We start from the raw sequence: 26,575 nt of genomic DNA on the forward strand, positions 1-26,575 counted from the left end.
TTGTATGTACTATCTGTGGGTTTTATCTCTTAGATGAACTATAGAAACGCCTAGCTACTGAGAAGTGAACCTGTTCTGAGTCTCAGGAGAATAAGCATATGTTTTCCTGCAAAACAACTATTCCAGTAAGAAATGGGTTAAGGAAAAAGAATCAATTGTAGCTTAAAATTGTGCAGTATGGCGTTTCAACAAATTAAGGTGCACTGAGTAGCCACTTCTAGAGAGGATATACAGAGACAAACTTGTTTGTAAACAATATGCAAATATGGCTCCTACAGTAATTTGCTACCCTGTCAGCAGCTTTGAGGCAATCCTCAGAAGTTATTCTTAATAAATTGCTCATAATTGCTTCCTAAATGTAAGGAAATCATCAGCTCTCACTTGCTGAATATTTTAAGTCATAAATTAGTGCTATGGTGAAATGGATCTTGATTCTGTTACGCATACATATCCATGGAATAACACATTCAGCACTAATAAAGGTAGAAAAATTAGTGATATGTAATTAAATTGAGCTCCTTTAAATGCATTTATGAAAAAACATTGACTGAGCAGCTCTATGATCAAGAGCTAAGCTTTTACGAAAAGTAAACCAAACTGTACTGCAGACTGCCTACTAGTCTGAAAATACTTGCGATTTTTCACCAGCAGCAGGGTACATGATGTTGATGCTGGTCATGAGTTTGTAGCTATTGTTCTGTAATACAGTTTTAATTATCTTCCGAATTGCAGCACAGGACCTTTTTCTGTAAGAGTGTGTGTGTGTAAGATAAGAGTTGGTGATGAAGTAAGAGCAGTAAATCTTCCATGACTTCTTTCATTACCAGATTGCTCTGAAAAACAGTGAATAGGAGGACTTGTAACAAAATATTCCAGTGTTTGGTGCGCAACGGGTTTAAAATTTTAATGCAAACTTACTTTTATTATTAAACATTTTGGGCAACTTCTTGCTTTGCCTGTTGCTCTTAGCTTTTGTCTGTTCTCTTGAATTGGATATAAAGATGTGTGGCTACTAATGGATGTAACTGCACAGAGTAAATAGCAATTGATTGTGATAACAGTGGAGTCTGTACCACTGAAATGCCTTCAGCGGTGCAGCAAGGGGAGGCCTTTCCTCCTCGCTCCTCTCTGAGAAATAGGTATGAAACATGCATGAAATTAAGCACGTGTCTATCTTGTAACATCCCTATTTTCCAAATTGCTGATAAACATAATTTTCCAAGTAACAAAAATGTAAGTAATAATATTAAAATTTCATTTAGGTAGGTGTATAATGCATGCGTAAACGTTTTACCTTTCATCAACATGCTTTAAGCCTGTAAAGGAAAACATGAAATTTGGTATGTGGAATAAGGAAATTATTTTCAGGTACAAAGAGGTGATTTTAGTGTGAATTAACTGTAGTTGTTCAAGTGACCTGTAAAGCAGTGACGTTTCTCATTAGAATGCTGCGAAGACTGACAGTCAGATTTCAATGCCCACGTTTCCTGAGAGTGGCTGTACTTCGTTGCATATCCCTGTGCTTTTCCAGTTTCACCTGTCCAGTGCTTCAGGCACATCAAACACTTAAAATGCAAAATGGAGAACAGAGCAAACTAAGTACAGAGCCTCAGATCTCCTGAGGGAGTAAGGATCCTCCAGCTTGCAGTGAGATGTCTCCCATCACTTCTGCCCCTCAAATTGTGCCTCTAGAGAGAGGGAAGAGGAGGACGGAGACAGAAAGATGCACTTCTTTGTGATCTGAAGGTAACCAGTTAAGAAAGGTACAAAGACATATCTCTACTCTTGGTCCCTGTCCCCCCTCCTCACCCTGCTCTGAACTGCAGGGATCCATTTATCATCTTATTTGTGTTAATTGCAAACAACTGCTCAAACTTGCATCTTACTTTCAGTTAATCAGTGTGTCCAGCACAGTTTGCCAGGAGCTGGGGTTCACTGGACACTAGCTTGGGATCTGAGCATGAGTGCGCTGGTATATTTTGTCACTTGTCCTCACAAAAGGAGCCAGGAACTAATGAATTAATTGATGGCAATGCTAACTCGCTACTGTCTGTGGCCCAAGGTTTGCTTTTACAGCTGCAGGGTTGCATGGGTGAGAGACATGAATGCATCCTGCCTTGGCTGGACTGGCTGTACGTACGACAGCAGGAATAAATTAATGTGTTCTCCATATATAGCAGCTCGTACAGTCTGTTGTCTTTCCAATGAAATGCCTTCTGGACCCCTTGGGATTTAATGAATCCCTTTCTCCCATCTTAAAGTTTCCAAAATAAACTGCTTTGCAGGAGCAGGCAGAGAGGGAAGAAGAGGGGTCATATCTTACCCCCCATTTCTGAGTAGAGGGGTACAGGGAAGCAAACACCTCTGTATTTCTCTGCAGAGAGCCTCCCTCCCCTGCAAACACCCGAAAAGCAGCCCACGGGAGCAGCTGTGTGAAGCCATGTGGGTGCTCTGATCCTTCCTCCCATGGGAAGTGTGTGGCCAGGCCTGTCTGCTGCTTTTGGGAATCGGCCTCCTTTCATTCCTTCTTGGAAGGGGTTATTTACTGGTTTGAGGGCGACTTGCGGAAGCAATGGTACTGCCAGGCATGGCTTTTTGGCACGTGTATTTGGGGCACGTTGTTTCACAAGGTGCTATGTGTGGGTTTCTGTGCCTCTCCTCAAAATGTGTGCTAGGTGAACCATTCATACATGTTTCTATATTTTATTTTATCCCTGTTTTTTTAATTTCCTTTTTGAATCCTGACATCTCAAGGTATCCAAAGTAACGTTTCCTCTCGTATTAGCCTGCTTCAGTATCATCCAGTGGCTAAAGTGGAAAAGTGTTCTGCTGAAAATGTTAATTTGGGATTTAAAGTGTGCTGGAAATGGTGAACCCTATTCTAGTAACTCTTTGCTTTTAGTCTGTTTGGGAAATCCTTATTTCCTTGTGTTTGCAGAGATTCATTATAAAAAAAATCCAAGGGCTACTCTTGCCTGGTTCTAGGGCACTTCTGGCATTTAATTAAACACAGATAAATATAAAATCAAAAGGCAAACAAAGTGCCAGCAGAATGGAGAAGGTATCCTCTGTTTCTTAAATGTGTAGCCCTGAAATATATAAGGCTTTGCATAACTTTTGAATTCCCAAAGATGCCTTGAAGTGCCTGATGGGTGACTACTGTCTCCAGAATGTTGGCTCTCCCTCCCCAAAAGGGGGTCTGGCACGCAAGGCGAGGTCCTGAAGCTGCACACAGTGTTATGGGGGTGTGAGGCATAATCCCAGACTTGGTGTTGAGCTGGATACCTCCTGATGGTGATACTATTTTTTTTTTTTCCCCTCCCCCTGATGAAAGCCAGGCAAATAACTGCTGCCCTTGCATTCCTGACATGCAGCAAGGCCAGGTTGGCTGGGGCTTTGAGCAACCTGATTTAGTGGAAGGTCTCCCTGCCCATGGCAAGGGAGTTGGAACTAGATGATCTTTACGGTCCCTTCCAACCCAGCCCATTCTATGATTCTATAGAAGTTGAACAGCCCTGTCCCACCTGTGCTCTGTGGAGACAGGTTCAGGGTTGGCAGCAAAAAAATCTCAGGGTTATATCTGCTAAATCCACGTTCTGCAATAATGACTTAGTTTTTGATGCTTAATCCCAGACCTCTGGGATGTTCACAGGGCATTATATATCTGTTGCCATAGCCATCATTAGCAGTTCCCAGGCTTTCAGTGAGGGACAAGGGAGGAGAATCCTACTGCTTTCTGCTGTTGCCAAAGTGGCCATTGAGCAACATAACATGTTCTCCCTGCCATACACCACGGGCACTCAGATCGACAGGCTGTGGGATCTGTGTTTGTGAGAGCATTGTCCAGGTGACCTTTCCATTAATCCTCATTGCTAAAATGGATTACATGCTGAGGAATAATTAACCAGCCTTCAGCCTAGGCGATACTACAGCTTCTTCAGCAGGAGGTAGGCAGCCAGCATCTGTCAAAGAGGTGTTTCAGGCTCAGGTAGCTGGTGGACCTTCAGGTAGTTCCCAGCACAGTTAAGTCATCTGAGAAGTGGCAGTCTTGCAGGTGGGATTAATAGTGTATTTAAAAGGTGTAAATCCCTCCTAAATCCCTGAACTGCTTGTGCCATGTATTTCCTAGTCATGGCTGTGTTGCTCTCGGCAGTGGGGAAGGCAGGAGGGAGGATGGAGGGTGTCTCTAAGATTAGCTGAAAGTGGGTTTGCTTTTGTCAGCCAGCTCTCTCTCCTTATTAAAGGCTCAGCATGACATCGCTTATTAGGTTTCAGACCTCATGTGTCAGCTTGCAGTACAATGAACTACTGCCTCCCTGAAACTGAGTTGGTGGTGATGCCGTCCTTATTGACAGCCCAAAAGTATGAGTAGGAGCCAGTTAGGCTCATACCCTGCACCGACTACAGAGTCATTGTCATCGTTGCCCTGTGGGAAACATCAAAAAGATATCTAATGCACCCCTTCACCTCCACCACCAGGCTTGAGGATGCTTTGGCAGCGGAGGGAAATGTCAATGTTCTCCACCGGCACGCAGTCTTGTGGTCACCAGTGAGCAGCATCTGCAGCTTGGTGCTGCCGTCTGGTTCTGCTCTGCTTTTTGTTCTGAGGTATGTCCTTTTCTGCGGATTTGTGGCAATGGGCTACCTTCAGTTGTGTATAACTTCAGCTGCTCACTGAAGATGGCCACATCCTATTTCTCCATCTCGGTGCCCATGTAGAGGGCTTCCTCTGTGGCCATGTTGTCTGAAGCAGCACATCAGCATAAGCCAGGGTGATTTGATCGGTCTTCTGGGTGCCAGGTGTCATCCAGAGTTTGCAGCAAATGGCTTTGGTACTGCACAGCCTACATCGATGTCCCCTTCTCTCCTGCCTTTAGCATGTCCTTTCTGGACTTTAGCCTGCCGCGGTATGGTGTTGTGGGTGCTGTGTCAAGCAATACGCCCTTCTTGTAGGATGTAGAGCAGGGAGGGCTCACTGGGCTTCAGGAGGCAGTAGTATCTCTGCATTAGAGGTGAATTGATACTGCCGAAGGTGAGCAGGGTTTCTAGTTACTATTTTTTATAACCTGTTCTACCCAGCAGAAGCTCTCAACCGCAGTTGCTTTGAGGCAGTTTTATATGCTTTATTTCATACAATCAAATTTGCAAAAGCTCAAAGATGGATCAACAGTGGTAGCATTTTCTATTTCCAAAGGGTAAATCATGTTAGTGGAGGTGGTGTTCAATCGTGAGATCGGGTGGAAAGCGCTTGCCCATCCAGAGCTTAACAAATTGATTTTTAGGGAGCACGGCTTCCTCGCACAGATGAGTTTGGAGTATCCTCGCTGTGTTTCTCTATGAGATAGTTTGCAGCACTTTGAGAAATACAATGCACTAAAGAAACCCATAATCATCATTTGTATTTGTGGCTCTGCAGTGTTGTGCAAGGTATAGTTTTCTATCCACTAGTATTCAGTATAACATTATATACTTGTTTTTAATAACCTCAAAGTGTCAGGGCAATTACAGGTTGTAGGAGGAAGGCAGCCACTTGGAGAAGTAGAGAAAAGCTTTATTCAAACTGCTCAATGGAAGAGAAGTTAGTATATCCTCTTGAGAAGTAGATGGGAGTTAGTTCTTGAAAATACAATGCTGTTCCTATGAATAGGAGTAAATAACCTTCCTCAGAGGAAAAAACTATGTAAAAGTTCAGCAGTGGGACCCTCTGGCTTTTTCTCTTCCTTCTCTCGTCTCCCTCTGCACTCACAGAGAAATAAAAGCAAATGAGATTTGTGGGTGGTTCTGTGTTTCCCTTGCTGCTTTTAAGAAGCTCCTGTCCGTAACCTTTCCATCTCTTTTTTGTATGTATGCTCTTCGTTAACTAATGCTCCCTTCTGTAATTTTAATCTTCATCCACAGACTTCAGTCTAGCATGAACTTTCTCTTGATACGTGCAGTTGTGTTTATTCACCCAGAGCTCTTGGCACTGGTGTGTCTGCTATATATATTGACTAGGGCTCGATTCTTCCAAGTCTTCTGAATTTCATGTCTGAAGTGCTCGGAGCTGTGTTCATGGCGTCCTTCTTCCCTCCCAGGAGGAGGTCTGGGGAGCAAATGGCCTTTTCAGTACAAAGGGCTGAGAGACACTTGAAGTCTTTGGCAAACTGATGCGGACAAGCAAATGTGCTGCCTCGTGGTGAAACCTGGGCTGATAAAAGCTGCTACTTTGCAGCAGAGGGGAGAAGCAGTTTTGGAAGTAAGCAGAAAGCATCCCATGTGCTGCTGAGTATAGATGCTTTAAAGTGCCATTTCAAATGGCTATATGGGAAGATGCCTCCATTTCATATAATGCATTCTAACAAATGCATTGCCTGACTTAGCTGAGATTTGTGAGAAGTTTTGAATAGGGAGGGGAGGTGTGAGCGTTTGCATCCACGCTGGGGAGAAAAGCCTGCAGCCTGTTAGCCTGCACAAATGAGAGCAAAAAATATTTGGTGCTGGCAATTACCCAGCAGAACTCCTGGCTTTTGCTGCAGGAATGACCCCGCAGGAAGGGGCGTTCTTCCTCACAGAAGGCTTCATGGGGAAATAAGTGATGCACCATTTTGCATTTTAGTGAAATACAGGATGACTCTTTCGGATGTGTTCTTACAGTAAATGGTGCAGTATTCCAAACAAGCATACAGCTTCTCAGTGTGAGGTGGGAAAGCATTGAATGTGGATATATCGGAGTTAGGAAGTTTCTAGGCAGGAAGAAGTGTGAGGCCAAGCAGAGAAAAAGGATTATAATTGCCCTCCCTGTGGTGGTACTGAAGGAGAAGTGAATTGCCAATGTTTAGTGTCCCGTGCTTACACTTTGGGCTTCTGCATGTTGAAATGCCCCTTAGCATCTACGGGATGTCATCCTAGGGTGTGGACATGAAAGCAAGTGTTTGCCATGTGAAAATTTCAAACACGCCAAGCCTGTTTCCCATCCAAAATCAAAGCTCCTAGCCTGATTTTGTTGGTCTGTGTGCCAGTACGTGATAGGTTTGGCTTTCATGTTTGGCCCTTATGATTTTCATGGACTATTCATTTGAATAGGAATACTAAAACTTTCTTCTGGCTTGCTGAGGAAAACTTGCTTCATTGCACATGTAGCACGAAGCTGCTGTGAGTTGAAAAATTGTTTGTAGGCAGATCATCAGATCTGTCTGCTTTGTTTTCTGAAATTGCATGCCCAGAGAGAGCAGAATCAGATTTTTTTCCCCTGTTCCACAGTCAAGAGGCTGGCGACATAACGCAGAAGCAAAATGGGACTTGCCAGTCTATATTACCCCCATCAGTTAATGTCAGTGTGCCGATTCTAGCTTCTCTCTGATGTCTACAGACAGTAATAAATCACATTTGACTGAGCCAAGTCAACATGCTGATTTGCAAACATGAAGTAACATCTAATAAAAATATGCATTTCACACTTTTAAAGAGTAGACTTTGGATTAACCTGGAATAGTGCAAATTGCAGCTGCAGTGAGTGAACTGAAGCTTTGCTACTTGAAAGTTCAGCATATACTTTATGTATGCAAAACTAATTAAAACTCAATTTGCTCCTGTTTTCAGAAGAGACTTCAAATACATTTGACTGAGAAATCACATCCCTCTATATTACAAGGTGTTTCCAATCTTGTAATTTTCCCATTTGTCAACTTTGATTTTAAACAAGAGCTTGTACTACAAAGCAATCTTTTTCTCTAGCAGTGATCACCCAGCAAGCCTCATAAGAATAAATAATTATTCTTACTTTGATATTTCAAGTGGATGGCACCCGATATTGTATAAAATGTCTCCAGATGTCCTCACAGCCCTCTTAGGTTGCCTTGTCTATGGAGGCGGAGGAACATTACGTTTGATACGATGACAATATGAGCAGCCCCTCTTAGTCTGACCTCCAGCCCCTAGGATATCTGTTCCCACAAATGCTGTTACCCTATACCTTAAGCTTTTTTTTCCAAAGTACAGCATAGTTTTTATATATGCACAATTTTTCCCATTCCTTGGTGTGGTTCAGAAATCCTCAGCCACCTGGTGAGCCACGATACGTCTTCTGAGAACTGCAGAGGTGCATTTTACAGGGCAGGCTTTTCTGGTGCCTGTTTTCCATACTGGTGTGGGTTCAACAATGTTGGGTTTTCAAGAGAAAAACAAAAGTGAAAAGCAAGTCTGGTAAAAATGAGATTGAAAGAAGGATTTCCAAGTTCTTACAGCTTGCCTGATGCATCTGCTGAAAAAAAAGGCGACTCTGCTGGGCTTTCCCAAGAAACCGGACAAGCAGACTGGTCCTCTTGTTAAGAAAAGTGTGAGTCTGAGCTAGTTCTAGTCTTATCTTAGAAAGAAGAGGCTACACTTCATTAAAGCTAAGCTATAGGTGCATGTGCTGTAGTTTCTGTATACGGAAGGTATCTTTTTGGACTTGCATGCTGCTCTTGCCTGAGCCTACCAAACCTGTACCATGCAATTTTACAACTTTCAACTTTCATGACACCCTTTAGCAGCGTGTCTGTCTTTGCTGTAGAAACAAATGCTATATAATGGAAATACACAGGTCTGCTTGAGGAGGGGAAGAAGAATGAAACATTTCATTTAGATTAAGCCCTGCTTTCTTGCCTCAGACCTGCCACCTTGATTCTTAGGTGGTGACATTTGATCGTCTAAACAGGTAGGTCCTGGGTGATAAATTTGCCTTTTGTCTGTCTCAGAATAATTACTATATTTTACGTACTTAGTTTTGCTCACTTTCTTCCTGATTTTTAGTCTTCAAACCAAATGACCTCCTAAAGTTCCTAGTACAGGTGTTTTTTTCCAAATTATTAATTCCTTAAATGTTCTCCAAAACAGTTCCCCTGTTCCTTTTCTCAGGTGTCGGTTGCTGTCTGGAGCAAGGCATCCATACATGGCCTTCAGAGAAACACAACTCTGTATTTTAGCAGATTTTTTTCAGCCTCATCATCCTTGTACTGGCAGTGAGACTGCCTCATCTGCAGCAAGGAACTGCAGGTGGTCCTTTCTGCCCGGCAGAGAAAACGTTCGGCTTTCGCTTTGCTTCGAGTTGTATGCAAACCATTTCTGCTTGTTGCTCTCTTCTGATTTTTTTTTTTATAGTGATTTCATATCCCCTTGGAGAAAGCAGGGACAGGATTGAATTTAGCTGAGAAAAGGGAAGAAAGCATAGCCTAAAAAAATCTTGCTTTTCCAAAGCATCTCTGCTTTGCTTGTTATCGTGTCTTTTTAGGCACAGGCAAGGGAGAATGACTGTTTAATCCAACCTATGTATGTCTTGCATCCTATTCCTGTTGCTCAGTGAACTCTGATTTTGAGAGCTGTGTTTGTATACTGGAAAAGGAAATAGCCTGTGACAGCAGAAAAGCTCTGGATGGCCATGGAGATTCAAGAGTTGCGCTCATTTGCCATATGAATGGAGAGTGAATTCGGGAAACAGTCCTGAGCAACACAAGAGCAGAATCTGTTAAACAAATGGAAGTCATTATAAGGTATGTGTCCTCTGCAGGTCTGTTTTGAAACCTGAATCCTCCAGGCACATGAGGGTCTGAGTTGTCAGTGGTATGGTTGCTACTGACAGTTTTTTTCATATCCCTGGTTCTCTTGATTGTTCTGGATGGTTTTTGACACAGTTGACATTTTTAATAAAATTTGTGCTCAGACAGTGATGCTATTTTCCCACCTATCCCTAGCAGAAAAAAGCTGAAAACTGTCCGTCCTTCACCCGTAGCATGCTTTTAAGGTCTTAAATCAGAGTTAGGAGTCTTCTCAGTACAAAGTAGACTAAATAACAGGCTAAAATAATTAACAGACATCCATCTCCCTGTGAAGCTGCAGTATAGATACGGGAAGGGGAGCAGCTGCCAAGTTCCCTCGCAGCATGTTTCTTTCCCTCTTTACAGAGCTGAGAGGTATTCAAGCTTGTAGCAAAAAAACCTCTGCCGTCTTGATTCGCTCTGGTAGCGTATTTCCCTGTGTTGCATTACCTGAGATAGCCTTTTTCTTGGGTGCGTGGCTGGCTGCAGCGCTCTCCTCCTGCTAACCTTGCTCTGTTCAGTGTGTCAGACGGTTTTGTTTTCAGCAGATGTTTCTGCCTCAGATCAGTGAAGAGTCTCTAGAACATTTCTCTCCTTTCTGTAAAGTGATTTAATACCAGCCGGAGGTGTAGCAAGGATATTCTCACCTGCCAAGATTTAAAACAGCTCCATTCATTACTGTATTCACTGGTGCTTCTGGTAAAGAAGCTTTATGTGTGTCGTGGTTTAACTCCAGCAGCTAAAGCCCCACGCAGCTGCTCGCTCGCTCCCCCCGGTGGGACAGGGGAGAGAATCGGAAGGGTAAAAGTGAGAAAACTTGCAGGTTGTGATAAAGACGGTTTAACAGGGAAAGCAAAAGCCATGCACGCGAGCAAAGCAAACCAAGGAATCCATTCACTACTCCCCATCGGCAGGCAGGGGTTCAGCCATCTCCAGGAAAGCCGGGCTCCATCCCACATAACGGTGATTTGGAAAGACAAACGCCATCACTTCGAATGTCCCCCCCCTTCCTCCTTCCCCCGGCTTTGTGTTGAGCGTGATGCCATATGGTACAGGATGTCCCTTTGGGCAGTGGGGGTCAGCTGTCCCAGCTGTGTCCCCTCCCAGCTTCTTGTGCCCCCCGTTGCCGGTGGGGTAGGTGAGGAGCAGAAAAGGCCTTGATGCTGTGTGAGCGCTGCTCAGCAGTAATGAAAACATCCCTGTGTTATCAACACTGTTCTCAGCACAAATCTAAAACATTGCCCCATACCAGCTACTAGGAGGCAAATTGTCCCAGCCAAAGCCAGCAAAATGCATAAGGCTTGAAGAGAACAACATTACTGCTGTACGTGTCTCCCCTGGTGGCTGATGCTGATGGAGAAGTCCCACTGTGGTACCTGCAAGGATCTTGTCTGCTAGATAGGAGCCCACCACGACGCCAGCACGGTGCACCCTGGCAGATGAAAACAGATGAGTTACAGTATTAAGCACCCGATCTGCTGGGCTCAAGGGCCTTGCTGCAAGGCGTGACCGGGGGGGAAGGCTGAGCATGTATGTGTTGATCAGGAAGAGCTGGCAACCAGCTGAGGAGAAGAATAACCCAAGTGTGTTGGTCAACTGGTTTCCCATTTTAGAAGCTTCAAGTGACTAACTAAGGTTCTTCAGTTTGTTCTGACGGTGGTTGAGAATCTAGCAGTGCCCCTCTTGGTGGAGAATTATTTTTGTTAAATGGAAAAGGATTTGTTTTCAGAAGAAATTGTTCACTTTTTTCCTTAAGGGGAAATGAGTAAAATTTTTTAAGTGTCTATTTTATCAGTAACACTTCGCTGTCAAAAAAGTTATGGAGTTTTATTGACCATCTATTCAAAAACTCTTGTGTCTGGACAAGAAATGAAAACACCAAAATGCTGCTGGTTCTGTGTAACTCGGAAACCACTTTGCAGATGTCAGCTGAAAACATTGATTTACTCAAGACCTTTTCCTGCTTCATCCAAGTCACTCAACTGAGACCTCTGCCTATTGGCTCAGGCTGTGGTCTGAGCTTTCCTTCCAGCTGCCAGGCCCATCAAGGGGGCCGTAGCTCAGTCTCAGCCTGGGTATGTATTTACCAGTAAAACACGGAGTATAGGCGAGAGGGGTTACGCTTTGAACATGAGATCCGTAGTCGTGTATGTAGACTTACTGTTACTTGGCGCCTGGAGCACTGTGTGATAAAGCTCCACATTTCCAAAGACACTAACAATGGAAATACTAAGAATACTTTTTCCCCTTCAAATGTGCACCTTTAATTAGTAATGGTAATAATATAATTGTACAGCCCTTTTAGCTCCTCTTTATAGATAGAGAAGGTAGGATTGTAGGATACATACTTGAGGTCAGAAGGGACCTCAGGACATCTCAAGTAGGTTGAGAGCTGCAGAGGTGAAGGCAAATAGCCCAGGCTGGCTCTGGTCTCTCTCCTTGGCCAAGCAGTGTGGGCTGGAAGGACTAAACAGGTCTTCATCTCCAGATGTCCCCAGGTGGCTCATCCATACAGTTCTCTCTGTGTTATTTAACATCCATAGTAAGGAGTTCGGAGAGGTAGTGAAGTGGCACATGCCACATCACCAATGGTGCAATGCACTTCAAAAGCACTATAGCACTGTAGCACTTGAATGAATCCAGGTAAAATAGAGCTAAAATAACCCCCACACTATTGTGGTACTGCTTGAGAGAGGTGAAGACTTCCCTGGTTATTGCAGGTTCTCTACCTTGAAACTTGGTTCGGGTCTTGAGTGTTTTTGAACTGGTTCAAGCACAGTCTTCTGCTAGCTGTAGGTGGAGAGTACATACCTCTTCTGCCTCTGACCTGCATCTTTATATGGGGCTCAGGGGTTTGAACACTTCTCATCCTTCAGCTACCTCTCTGTTACACTAGAAAACTTACAATTTGGGGCCACTTTTTGCTTACCTAACTCTGAGATCAGAACGGACCAGGGCATGTATGTTGTCTGACTGATATCAAGGTGCTCTTGAGCCCGGTGAGACTTTTCACTTGCTCCATGGGATGTGTTTTAGCCCCACAAAGTGGCTTTCAAGGATGTGGCCAGTATCAGAGGCTAGAAGGGCTATTCAGGATTTCCCTTGAATAATTTTTTTCGTTGTAAAGTGTGACTTCCATTCAGAGCTATAAGTGTTTGGTGGTCATCTGAGTTATGTGTTCCGAACAGTATTCAGAGTTTGTTTATATGTGGGTATATGCATGTATAATAGTGTGTAAATTTTAGTCTTTTGTGGATTTGCAACTTTTATGAAGTTAGCTGTCTCAATTTTTTTAATGTATCTGTTCTTTTATTGTTACCTTTAAAGCCCATGATTATCATGGGGAAAAAGGGAGAGAAGGGAATAATGTTTTTGCTGTTCAGAGGGACCTCAACCTCTGGTTTTCTTCTGTTCAATAAGATTGCAAAGACTGTGTGTCCTGAGATAACTTATGACATCACATACCAAGTCTGGTTTTCATTTAATTAAAGGAGTAAATTAAAACTGATAGGTCCGTTCCACTGTGTTATATGTTTATAGTTTCTACCTTTTTGGGTTTTTTGGCTAACATTTTGAAATACTTCCAAAATACCTTGAAAGGCAGGAAATGAAAACCAGAGCTCTGAAGAGTAAGGGAGGAGGACTGCAACTAGAAAATAAATCTGGATAGCATAATTTAACAGCTGTTAGGGCAGGTGAACAAAATAGGTCTTTTCTTAGTGTATTCAACAGAAAACATCTTGGTGTTTTGAGAGAGATGAAGTTAACCAAGTGTCTTATAAGTCCTGAGGGGGAAAAAAATACTCAGGGTTTCTCAGCATTTGAAATATGTCCGTAACAAAAGTGTTGTTATGGAAGCCCTGGAGATGAGTGTAAAGTTTCTTGTCTGTTGCTTTGTTCTTGGAGAACTAAGTCTGTGCAGTTTGGAGACAGTCATGACCCGGAGATGCTTGTACCGCTGGGAGCAGAGCCGGCCTTGGGGTCAGCACTCTGTCAGTCTCCAGCTCCCAGACCAGCTGCCATGTTACAGACCTGCCTTCTCGATTCCTCACCTCTTTCCAAGTCATGAAACTGGTTTCTTCTTATTTTGAAAGGTGGGATGTTGTTCATTCCAGAGTTTCAAAATACAGCTGGAGCCTGTTCACACTTCCCACCCTAACTCCAGGTTGCCTGAGGGGCTGCTGTGGCCCATTTACTAAAGACTGTGTGCACAGCTTGAAGAAACAAGGTCTCGTATAGAAATATTAAAGTGTGGATTTATCCCAAGGGAATCGCTGACTATCCTGATGTGAAAGCACCCATACCTCAGGGCAAGCTGGCTGGTGATGCGTTCTCGCACCATACGATGCTGGTGGTATCCTGTGAGCCAGGGTAATACATTACTCACAGACTGAATTTATTTTTCAAGTGCTGTCTAGTTCCTGCACACCTCCCATCGCAGCAGAGTACGTTATATCCATCCGCGTACTGATGCACTGGTGGGTTGTGCTCACGAGAGGCTTTGAGTACCGAAAAGGGGCAATTTACACTTGTGACATCACAGTCACAATTCCAGGTTAAAAGCTGCTCAGCCAAAATGGGAAATTGAGGCAAACACAAACTCACTTGCTTGGGAGAAAAGCAATTTGTATTTGAGGTGGTTGGGCTTGTTTGCTTTTGAGATTGAAACGTCTATTTATTGAGGTAAGACTGAGTCGAATTAGACAAGCAAACCCAGTGTTCCCCAAAAGGTATTCCGGCTTTTCAATATTTTATCTAGGGTAAATATGAAATTCATCTATTCTCTTGGATTGCTTTTTTATATATAGGTATCAGAAGCACTGGGGTAACTGTATGAGGATGAACCACCAACATGACCTGTGTGCATATCCCACGGGCCACAGGAAAGCATGTTCTCTTGAATTTCACCTCAACTGTTTGAGTTCCTCAAAAAGCAAAACTCAAACTGAGCAATCCCCCAATACGTAAATCACAATTGAGATTTTTCTTGACACGCTCTGCTATCCACTACAAAATTGAGAAAGCGTGGAATTAGCAGCTACAAACCTTATGTTGAAATTGCTTCTGTCTGGGTGCCCTACAGCAGGTACTGTTGGTACAGTGAGGGGATGATGAAGAATTCTTTTGTGTTTAAAGAGGGTCTGTGGGGTTTTCATATGTGTGTGTGTATATATATACACACACGCCCCACGACTGGAGCAGTGGGTCTTGCTGCATCCGTACCCTGTCTATCAGCCTGAGCAGCTGTGGGCTCTGAGAACAGGGATAAACAGATATGTGCAAGCCAAGACTTACGTTGCTTTCCCAAACTATCACAAGCTGAATCAGGCAGGCTTTGTTTTGTAATGCTGCAGCTGATCTTTTGGGTAATAAGGTGTCTGTAGTCGTGCAGTGAGTGTGGTCTATTCTTGCTGTTGTTACATGAGTACTAGCGCAGTCTGCCGTGTCGAATCCCACTCGGGAGCCTGCACATCTCTCCCTCTGCCCCCCAGTCCATCGTTTTTTGAGCATCTTCAATGAATCAGGCAGACTTGTTTTTTGGGAGGCCCTCCAGTTGAGGGGGAGAAACTAGAATCAGTGCAGTGTAGACAAGAAGTTAATGCGGATCTTTAACAATGTTGTCACAGACAAAAAGTGTCTGGTAATGAGTTATGGCCAAGGGAAGAGGTTTATGGCCTTGCAGGGCACCTGTGTGACTCCTTTCTTTGTTAGTACTCGCCGCTGACTGTAACACATCTGTCGCAGACAGGCATTTCCTATCTGTACTAACTGGCTTCTGATTCCTTCCTTGTGTGTATTTGGTTTTTTGTTGGTTATTTTTTCAGCATCTGACTAATCTTCAGGAATGTTGTACATAAGGCAAAATTTGATTTGACTGTAATTGAATTTTTTTCATATTCTGTCTGCTCCATAGCTATCTCCTTGAGTACTTGTTATCTCTGTTTGCCAACTTGCCCTTTTTAAGAGGTTTCTCCAGCAGCTTTTTTGCCATTTTACAGATTTTAACATGGTCTTACAGCCTAATTGCAAACAAACTCATTATATGGTGCTTGCTAATGTAAGCTGCAAAATCCTATGTGCACACCTTTAGTCTGATACAAACCGTACATCAAAAGTAATTTATAGTCACAGGATAATTGATGTTGGAAGGGAGTTCTGGAGGTCACCTATCTACCCCCCTGAACATAATGTATTAATTGTAAAGATGTTGTAATTTAAGCTTGGAAAGAGAGAATATCTGTGTGCATATATATCTGTATATATTTTTGAACGTTTTATATGGTGTTTGAGGATGTGCATCTCCACTTAGGAGTGGGTCCTCTAGGTTCCACCATTAACAAAATCCTTATAATGATAAAAATCATACTAATGGAAAAAAACAAAACCCAAGTTTTAGATCCTCCCACACGGAAGCCACATGACTGGAAGTGGAAGATAGCTGTTTAATTTGCTTTAGCTGCAGGGTTTACTTGTGAAGGTTACAAGAGAAGATAGTTGAGAATTAACATCTCTGCACAGGCAGGGTATTTCTCTGGGATAATTCATTAGCAAGCCAGACAGTAACTATTTGCCTCTCCTTTCAAGGGTAATGTCAGCAGTGTGCTTTGCAAGAGGTTTGCTTCAGCTGGGGATGCTGAAGGAGGTTTAACCATAACCCATAGAGGCACTTGAACTAAACCTGAAGTGTTAACATGGCATCAGTCCATCCCTGTTACTTCTCTGAAGGTGAAATCTTGCTTTGAATTACTTTGGGCAGACTGTTCATTCCGTTAGGTAGTCTCCAGCATGACTTTTCTGTCCAGCAACCTTTTTTGCCATTAAATTTGTGTGTGTCCTCAGGCTGTGTTGCCGTGTGGTGCCGTCCAAGGCGGGTTGACCTTGGGGACAGCTTTGATTGCTTCTCAAGTTCTCTTCCACTGACAAACTCGGTATGTCTTTCCCTGGGTTACTCTCTGCCCTGCCCCACGTTGATGACTGTCGTTGCTCTGTGTACTTCTTCCCCACTCTGCTGGGTACACCTTTTTCTGCTTTGCTTTACTTTCCTGCCTTCCTCTCATCTAGGTTTTAGTTCCTACCTTTAAAGCCCAGAGGAAGTTTCTTTTATCCTTTTTTCAGATGCTCTCAATCCTCCAGAGCTCCTTTCTGCCCCTAGGCTGCTGTTGCAGATTTTGGTCATCACCTTCTTTATTTCCATTTTCTGTTTTTCAAAATGTTTCTGCACACAGGGTAGAAACTCAGATGCAGATCTGCTCTTATCTCCAGTAATCCTTTCTCTAGAGTAAGTCTTGGTTTAAATCCGAGAAGTGTTACTGTTATTCACTGCGTCAGGCTGCTGCGATTCAGTTTCAAAACCATTTCTTGGTTTATTTCTTGTTTTTTTTAACATGCAAATGTTAAAAATTTTAATGGTAAAAAAATTGAATGTTAAAAAACTATTTCTTGTTTTTTAACATGCAAATGTTAAAAACCAGTCATAGTATATAAATCTTTTTAAAGGCACAACAAAACTCCCCCCATGTCCCTAGTAGGTCCTGACCAGCAAAGTGAGGTGGGGCAGCTTGGGTTGGTAGGTGCTTACTGGTTTTTGGACATGTCCTGTGGACGTATCCAGCATGGGTTTCTGCTGCTGTTGGAGAGGCTGGTGTCTCTTCTGTCCATTTAACTCCCCCAAATAAATCTTGGCACAGTAAATCCCTCCAAACAAGGTTATCTGCTCCCTCTGCTCCACTCTCCCAGAGCAGCTGGTGATGTGCAGTCTTGGGGGAGACTGTCTCTCCAAGAGTGTTTTAAAGGAGGTGAAATAAGTCTGTTCAGCTAAGGGTTTACTGGAGCATATGAAGGGACTTGTTTCACCTGTTATGCCAGCAGGTTTAAGAGTCATAACTCTGTCTTGCTTCATTTACTTTCCTCTCATTAGTTTTTATCTAACAAGCAAGAAGTGATAAAAGCTTATTCAGGGGTTTCTGTAACTATGTTACAGATGAGAATCCACAGTGTCATTAAGCTTAGGACTGACCAGGTGCTCAGCTTTTGTCAAGGCCCGCTTTCGGTTCCCCATCATTTGCAAGACTTTGAAAAGTTGAGCTTTAAACTTCTGCTGCAGATGCCAGAAGTTTTAAGCTTCCATTAAAATGAAATTATTCTGGAAAATGTCGTCAGAAGTTGTTTAGTCTTTTCCAGAGAGATGACTAAGGAAAAAATTTATTTGTCTCCATATTCAGAACAGTTTTGCAACAATTTACAATCTTGCCATGTTTTGGAATGCTACTTAAAATTTGGCAAAATGTGCATTTTCTTCCCTCTGCCTTATAGTTCTTCTGCCAAAACTGACCCAAATTTGGGTAAGGGATAAGCGTTATCGGGGTTTACAGTTCCCACATGTGCGCAGGCTGAGAAGCAGCACTGGCTCAGGACAAGCTCTGGCTTGGATAAGGATAAGGATCCTTGGAAAGGATACTGGGGTGGGGTGAGACATGGACCAGAGGAACTAAAACTGGTCTTTGCAGGTTGCTGGGAGAGCAGTGGAAACTGGGACAGGGAAGGAAGCAGCGTGCTGTTGGCAGGAGCCTCTGGATTAGCGCAGCTGGCAAGGTTTGGTTATAAAAAGCCCACTGGTGCTGATGACTACCTCTAAGGCTGCATCGCCTTTTTGTAACTTGATAACCATTGACCTTGCAGTATTAACGACATCCCGGTAAAGCAGATTACAGGTGCACATCTCCGGACTGTGAAGCAGCTGACTGGAAATCCCTCCTATTAGCTCCAGAAGCAAGCGTCGCTTCAGCCTTAACCCCTAGTTCTCTTGTTTCTCCTCTTTCCCCCACCTGCAGATGTATTACTTTCTTCACATGGCTTGTGTTTGTGAGTAATCCATGGAACTGTGAATAATGAAGCAGGCTGTTGTCAGAAGAAAATGAGTTTTCTAGAGGAGGAGACGCTGGATAGCAGAGAAAGCCAAAGCAAGGCTTACAGCTGCTGCCTACTTTCAGGGACAACTCATTTCCATTTCGCATCTGCCAGAGGTGAATGCCAGAAAGGCTAATGCCAGCTGGTTGTGAAAAGTTTGGGTTTAATTTCCTCATTTTCCCATCTGAAATTATGATTTGCTGATGTGCTGAATATTTGAAAGCTATATTTAAAGTTAGAGTTGAGCTTTCAGAATACAAGGTGTATACAATAAGTATTGTTAAAATAAATTAAAATAAAATGGAGTCTTTTCTATTATACACGCCGAAGTGGCTGCTTCTGACCTTAGTGTCCTTGTTGCTGTGCAGTAGTATAACTCCTGCTTCGTCTCAGGCCAAATTTTTCGAATATGTTCAGTATTGTTCAGGAAAATACTGATACATAGTGATATTTCCTGAAGAAGACTAATTACAAATAATTATTAGTGTCTCTTCAGAGCAGAGCTTGAATAGCATTGAATAAATATAGCTGCAGTCCAAGTGTCAAACAGCATGGCAAAATAAAATATGGAACAGTCATTGAATTCTGCACTGAATCGGCTGTGAATCCCTCCCATCACTTCAGAGTCGTGTGATGAAACCTGTATCGTAATGCACAGGCACCTGATGGTGAGCTCACGCTGAACCCCACTGCATTACTTTCCTGATTTCTGCGATATAAAGTGTTCTCAGTTTTTAAACCTTGCATGGAAGTGCAATGAACAATTACAGTACTCCTGGGAGAACCTGCCTTTTTTTTTCTTAAAGGTCTAAGAGCTAAAAAGGGACAGATAATGTGAATAATGATAAAACTGATTACCCTTATCCATGTTCAAAGGCATTGCTTGGATATACAATAGAAAATAAAGAATTAGGCCTTCCAGACAATCTCGTTTGTATCCAGGGGGAGGAATAAAGAAACGTAAGCTAGAAATGTCTGCTACATTCCAGATGTTAAAGGTTTTACTGGAAGACAGAAGAAAGTGTATGTTACTGAAACGTCATGCTGTAGAAAAATGCACTTTGGATTCTTAGATACCCTCTTACATATTCTTGTATCTTCAGAGTTAAGAAACTAAGGGGCTGATTTGGGCTTGTGAGTCATGAAAGACTTTGACTTGAAATAACAAGTGGCTTTCCACCCGCACAGTAAGCCGGGAGGAGGAAAGGAGAGCTGGTAATGCACCACAAGAATTTTGCCCATCACATAAATTACATGCTGACAAATTCCTCAAGTTGACTTAATCTGTTTTCTTCTGTGCCCAGAAAGAGAAAATGACCATTTAATTATTGGGAGAAAAAATTACCCTACTAATTGAGAGAGTCACATTAGTGCAATTTAGTTTATAGTTTGATTTATTTGAGGAACATGGATGCAGTTCAGCCAAAGATGTTATTTAATATTTAATTGGATGGACTCAAAGTGACAAAGCGCCGAATGTCCTCATCAAAACAAAAATGGCCTGTGTGCTTTGCTGGTGGTGTTATACAGGACAAAACTGATCCTGCTTTGTTCATATATGCTTCCATCATCTGTATTTTTACTTTTCTATCCTTACAATGACGCATATTTAACTTTGCGTCCTGGGCAAGTTGTACAGTAACTTGTAAGAGAATAATTTGTCAGAGCAAATGCTTATAAGAACATTTTCCAGGTATAGACAATATCCCGGGAACTATTTCCATCATTCCTGAAACGCAGCCTCAAGGTGTGAACCGTCCCCACTGACACCGTGGTTGTATTTTCACTGCGTCGCCTGAGCACACGATAGCGATGCTGCGAGCTGGATGGACCGCAGACGTGGGGCTGGGGATGGAGATGAGCTGGGAGCAATTCAATGTTGGCCTGTCTTAAGAAGGGCTTTAAGAAACAAAATAATGAATTTACTTTTAATATTGTTAATATTTGTCACTAGGAAATGTAATACTCTACCTCCACCACAGTTAAGACATACAGTGGCTTAGGCACAACCCTATGAATAATGCAGACCATTATCAGTCTGTGTATTGAAACAAACAAAAATATTAACATACCTTAATCAGACTGGCTCTGATGTCAACTAGCCAATTAGCAATTAAAGTTTTAATTGCTCCTCAATTAAATTTGCAACTACAATGTGATCAGCATGCGGAATTTAATTTGTAGAAGCGTGGCTCTGGCGGAGAATGCCAGGGCTCAGAGAATGTGTGTTGGGGACCGGGACAGCAAGGAAAGCTGTTCCCGCTTGGGTTTCATAGGAAAAGCTTCATTTCCTGAAGACTTAGTGCATCTCCCTGGAGTCTTGCAAACTGGCTCCGCTTTTCAAGCTGTCTTGAGTTACAACCAAGAGCCACATGCATAAAACTGCAAAACTGGCTTTTCAGAGCTTTCACAGGGCTGCCCTCGGCGGTGGGGTGCAAGATCATCCTGGTGATTTAAGGCTATTTTTACAACAGCCTGGGTGTGTAGCTGCCCGAGAGGAGCACCGTGCTTCTGTTCATCTACAGGGCTTCTGTTCATCGTTTGGAGGAGTTGCATCTGTTGGAGTTGAACAGTGCATTTAAGCATGAAGAATAGTGCAAACAGTGTTCCACAAACATACTAGGAGGCAGCAAGAACAGATTAATTTAGCTGCACCTACCAGAAAAAAACCTTACGTTTCCTTGGCTAATTGGCAAGCTGCTAAGAAGAGTTGTGAGTTCTGCTTGACAACTGAAAAAATGGATGGGAAAGAGGGCAAAGCATTTGGCAATGCGGAAATTTTATGCCTAGGTGAATGGCATTTACATAAAAATCTATGCGGAAGAATGAGGATAAGGCTTTAGCTCTTACTGTCGAGGAGGATCACTGGGAAAAATAAACAAGGATAAAAGAGGAAGGTTGCTGGTCTTTAAATCCAAGGAATGAGGGTAGGAAATTTCTAGCATAAAAATATCTTTTGCCAAAGGTGGGATGTGATTCAAATAATAGAGCCTGGAAAAAGAACCAAAGAGCCTCCCATATAATTGAGACTTCTGAGTGTCTGCCAAACCCAAAATATTTTGAGTTATGCATGGCTAAACTAATTTCTGGCAGCTATTTCTGTTGGGAGCAGGCTGGTGGCTTCTGGAGGTATCGTTCTCTTCTGTATCCTCATGCTGGTCACCTTCTCATGTTCATTGTGAGAAAGCCAAATGGATGGTACCCTTTGAGCTAGAGAATGGATTCATAAAACTTGCCTTGCTGAAAGCGTGCGTCAAAAACACCGATGTGATATGGCAAAGGCCCATTTCACTGCTTGCAGGACCATTAATGATGTGACTCATCAGTCAGATGATATCGGGGCATATTTTGTCCGTGTGGGAATGGAGAAGAATAGGGACTTGAGGGTAAGCCAAAGCATAGCCACCAAAATATAGCTGCCAGCCTTTACTGTGGTAAGCCCTCCATGCTAGTGAAGATGCAGAGATTTTTATTTTATGCTCTGTCTATATGAAAAATTACTTGCATTGTCCTCCATTAATATGGAATAGTTTCTTACAGCTGACATAAAAATGCATGGTTTGGATGCAAGCTAGATCTCCACAAAATCAGCTCAGCTGTAAATGAAATATCAATGTAGAATTCAATAATGCTCAATATTTTGGCAGAAACGTAGCATTTTCCAATCTTTTCCTCTTGTCTCGGGTAAAGCATCACTTGCATTATTTAGTATTTGCTTTACGGAGATGTCAAAGGAAGTTGCAAATCTTTCTTCATTAATTGATCAATATTGTATTGCATTTCTTTGGTTTCTTTATCTGGTTGATAACATCAAAGAGAGCAATTTATTTCCTAGATGGAAAACTGCACTGTGTAGGCTGCCAGCTAGGAGAAGAAAATGGGTAAAATTCCTCCTGTTTATAGCTGTGTTAGGCCCTTTATTTCCATGAGAGGTGAATTTGGCTCATGGTCTGGGGAGTTTATTGTTAGGTGTTTAATGTTCCAGCTTGCTTAATTACACAACAGGAGAATGGGAGACTTTCTCCGGTACAAGAAATCATAATTAAACAGCACACTCACTACCAAACCATACTGAAAGAGAAGCAGCCTACGCATATCCCTTCTCCTGCTCTAGTGTCAAAGACCGAATACCTTTGCTTTTCAATTCCAGCCTTCCTCAGGCTATTGTCCTGTTCAATCTTTCTCTTATGTACTTTGAAAAAACAGATCTGTTTTCTCCTGCAGCAGCTGAGTCTGTCTAATGAAGTCTCTCATGGACTGTTTTGTGGCTTGGTAGAAGAATACAGCTGCCTGAGGACTGGGGAGCTGCTCGGCTCAGGCATCAGAAGTGTTGCAGAGCTTTGGAAAAAGGGAGAAGGAGCAGCAGAGGTGGGCTCAGAGCCATAAAACACCACCAGCTTTGTAGCTGGGAGTGGTGGGCCAAGGCAAAGATTACTCAAGTGGCTGCTTATGCTCTGACCACCTCTTGAACTGGTCGGTTCGTTCCTGAAGCTCTCCTCTTCGGTTCTGTCCGGTGGTTGTGAAGCTTGAGAGCAAGGAGCAGCTCATCCTCGCAGGGAACCCTGTGAAGACAACGCCACAGCCCCCTGTTAGAAGCCAGGAGGGGCGGTGGGGAAAGGCAGCATGTTTTGACCTGGTTACTTTAACCCAGTAACTTTAACTTGTGTTACTCGCAGTGCAGAGGTGGACCAGGCTGTGGTGCGGTTTGTGCCTTGGGCATAGCGTGGGGCAGAAATGGTGTCATCGTGAGCTGCTGTTTGCAACAGAAATGCATCCCCAGTGCCGAGGTGCTGCCCTTCAGTAGCAAGAAGGTCACTCGGGACCAACCAAGAGCTGTTTCGCAACCTGAGTGGAGAGCTGCCACTTGGTCCCAAGGTGGGAATGTAAAATACAGCCTTGCTAAGGCATTGCTCCTCTTCCTACGAGTGAAACCTTTGGAGAACACTGTGGATCTGTGTGAAGAGTTTCATTGGTGCTTTACAGGTACAGAGGTTGCTTTCATGTTCAAGCTGATTTAGGGAGGCTCTTTTGGAAAAAAAGTACTTTCCGTCATCACATTATTGTGTTTCTTCCGATTGTTTCAAGCAGAAACAGGAGAAATTTTGTAATAACTATTTCATTTGCATATAGTAACTTTATATTCAAATTTGCAAAATAAGAAACAGACGCTATGCTCAAAACAGTACATCATTAGCGGAACTGGTAGAAAATGCTTTTAAATAGCTGCGTATGAAATTCGTATTCATTAGCTTTCAAAAAGGCAAGTTTTAGTTTTGTTTTGCCAAACAAGGCTTGTGCATCATGTTGCATTATACTGTTTTGTAGCAAGACCACCCACAGTCTTCCGTCTCTTCTCTGCGATCTGTGCTTTAAACATCTTTATTACTAATAAAACTAGTGTGAATGCAAATGTTAAATGAGCATTTAAATAATTCTTTTTTTAATAAACAAAGCACTTAAATTGTGAGGCAGTTGAGAGTAGTTATTGGTAACTGCCTCCATATTTCTCATATAGAAAATCCTTACTGACTTCATCAAAACAAATGCTTGTCTTTTTTTCTGACTAATAACCCTACGCCATCTTGGGTCATGAGAAATTGAAACTGTCATCTTTGCTTAATGTCAATGGCTTTTTGGGTTTGCCATGAAACAAACTCTATTGAATTTGAGCAATTTGTGCTTGCCCAAGGGTTTCCTGAAGCTTATGGTTTTCTGCTTGACCATAGCAGTTCCTTGAAACTCGAAGTTGACGGTGGGATAACTACATAGGAATCTAAGTAACTTCTGCCTTTGGAAGTCGACCCCGTCTTCTGTAAGTGAAATTAGTTTGCTTCGGTTTTGTTTTTGTAGAATGTCATCTTACATATTCTTGCCTATATCCATAATATTGTGCTGGGATATCTTCTCCATACTCCTTAAATTAGTATTTTTAATTTCCTCACCAATATCCTTCTTGCATACTGGCGGAAATGGTTGATGCAGTAAAAGGGTCATGAAGACTGTGGTAAAAATAATCTGTGCCATATTGCGCGTTCCATCTCAAATCTCAAAGTCCTTTGCCGTAATCAGGCAGGAATTTGTCATCGGGGTTCGGTAGTGAGAGCTGAATTTTCTACATGTGAAAAATAGGCTGTAAATTGATGGGAGCTGAGCATGAGCTGTGCATTACTCCAGTGAGCTCTTTCCAACGCCAAGGGGGTCCTTTCCAGCATCGTCATTCACTCGTGGGGATTTCACCGCCTCTTCCTCTCAGTCCTTGGAGGGCATCTGTGGATGATGAAGCATTGACTTGTAATCATGTGCGATTATGGATGAACAACGTAATTTTTTTAACAGAGTGAGAAATGCTTTCCCCCCAAAAAACACTGAGCCATAAGAATCAAAACCCAGCTTCTTATTTTTAAGTCTTTATAAGAAAATAAATGGGATATGGGAATATATGTAGCTTTCTTATGAAGATAGATGACCAGCATGGATTGCTTTGGGAAGCAACAGATGACGTCTTGAGCAGTGTGACAGATCTCAAAACACTTTTGAATAATAAGATCTATTTGTGCATTACTGCTCAGATTTGGCTGTGTCTTTCTCTGGAACCAGTTATGACTCCAGGAGGTAAAAGTGTGGTAAAGCCATTCCCCTTGATGATATTTGTTGTAGAGTTTTTTACAGAAATATCCCCGTTTCAGCTCTGCTGAAACTCAGTTCTATTAAAGTAAATGTATTCTTCAAAGTAATTTAGGGGTCTGTGAAGTGTGTGAGGCACCATTAAAGGTTGATTTTTGCTCATTCTTGAGATAAATATCTATTTTTGTGCTTCATATTAGATTGATACTTAGCATGAACAAATGAATCAAACATTTATTAAAAAAAAAACCACCTGACTTTCCTTTAAAAGTTTGCCAATACAGGGAGTGGAATTGGGGTCCATTTGAAGCTAACAGTAAATCAGCAACCTCAGAATTTAATTCTCAGGGTTATTTACTAGCCCTGAAGTATTATATTGTATATTTTAGTATTTCTGTGATGGCTTTACTGTGTGAATATAGGAGAATACATTCTTGGCAGACCTTTAATAGGTGCTAACTGTGCAGTATCAATGGCTGGTATTAATACTCGACTCGATGGATGCCATATCCTTATACTCCTGTTTGCCTTTACACATTCCCATCCTACACACTTCTCCCTGCCGTGACGGGAGCTGCAGGGCTGTGCACACCGCAACTGCCAGCCCACTGCAACTGGCCGGCATCTCCCAAAGGAAATGGCATTTTGTCCTCCTTTATATATGAGTGTGCGTGTATAAATCTATGTGCTAATTCTGTAGTAGCATTATATATGTAGAGATACACTTACTTGTGGTAACTTGTAATAAAGAAATTTTAATAAACAAAACCTCCCTCAAACTCCCCGTGCTTCTCTACTACAGGATACACCACTGCAATCTTTACTTACCCACCGGCCAGGCAACCTTTAGGTAATGACACTTATCAAACAATAGATGTTAGTTATATAACGATTATTTTTTAAAATAATTTTTTTAATCAGCAAAAGATCTTGATCAATTGTACCAGACAGTATAATACTGTCCAAAATACTGTGTGCCCTTTAAAGGCACTCTTTAAAGTTTGTGCTGCCTTAATACAGTACCTTCTTTCATTCACCTCTATATGATGTTACCCTCTTTCTTCGTTCTGCTGTGGAAATATTTGAAGTTTTCTGCTGAACTTGAATTGCCTTATTATGTGTTTAGTAAGTATGTAGTGTCTAAACTTATTTCAGAGTCTTCAAAGTTGGCTTTTCCATGTTGGTGTGTCATTTTGGTGGAGTAGCACGGCTAGGCTGGAGTCATTCTTGCTTTGTGGCCATGGTGGGTACAGCGGTGTAGATTTACACATGGATACACAGAGCTGACAGGCCCATATTCTAGAGCATGCGTATTACGTAGGAGTTTGTTTGTGACGGTGGTTTTGCTTTGTGGCGAGTACATCTGGATTTTTTTCTGCAGGAGGTATGGTTGTATAATCTCTTAGGAAATTAATTGGCGTTATTTATTTTTGCAAGTGTTTGTGGCCCGCTTTGGTACCTAACATACAAGTGCAGGTAGCCGTAAGTAACGC

General features: G+C 42.5%; 1 protein-coding gene across 2 annotated transcripts in view; it reads left to right on the forward strand.

Moving 5' to 3' along the window:
• The window catches only part of PRKG1 (protein kinase cGMP-dependent 1), a gene marked incomplete at its 3' end in the record, with an annotated part of 511,845 nt that overhangs the window by 163,775 nt on the left and 321,495 nt on the right, over window positions 1–26,575 (forward strand). The window lies entirely within an intron of this gene.

The sequence above is a fragment of the Phaethon aethereus genome (assembly GCF_964289735.1).
Source record: "Phaethon aethereus genome assembly, chromosome: 7".
In the NCBI taxonomy this organism is placed as follows: Eukaryota; Metazoa; Chordata; class Aves; order Phaethontiformes; family Phaethontidae; genus Phaethon; species Phaethon aethereus.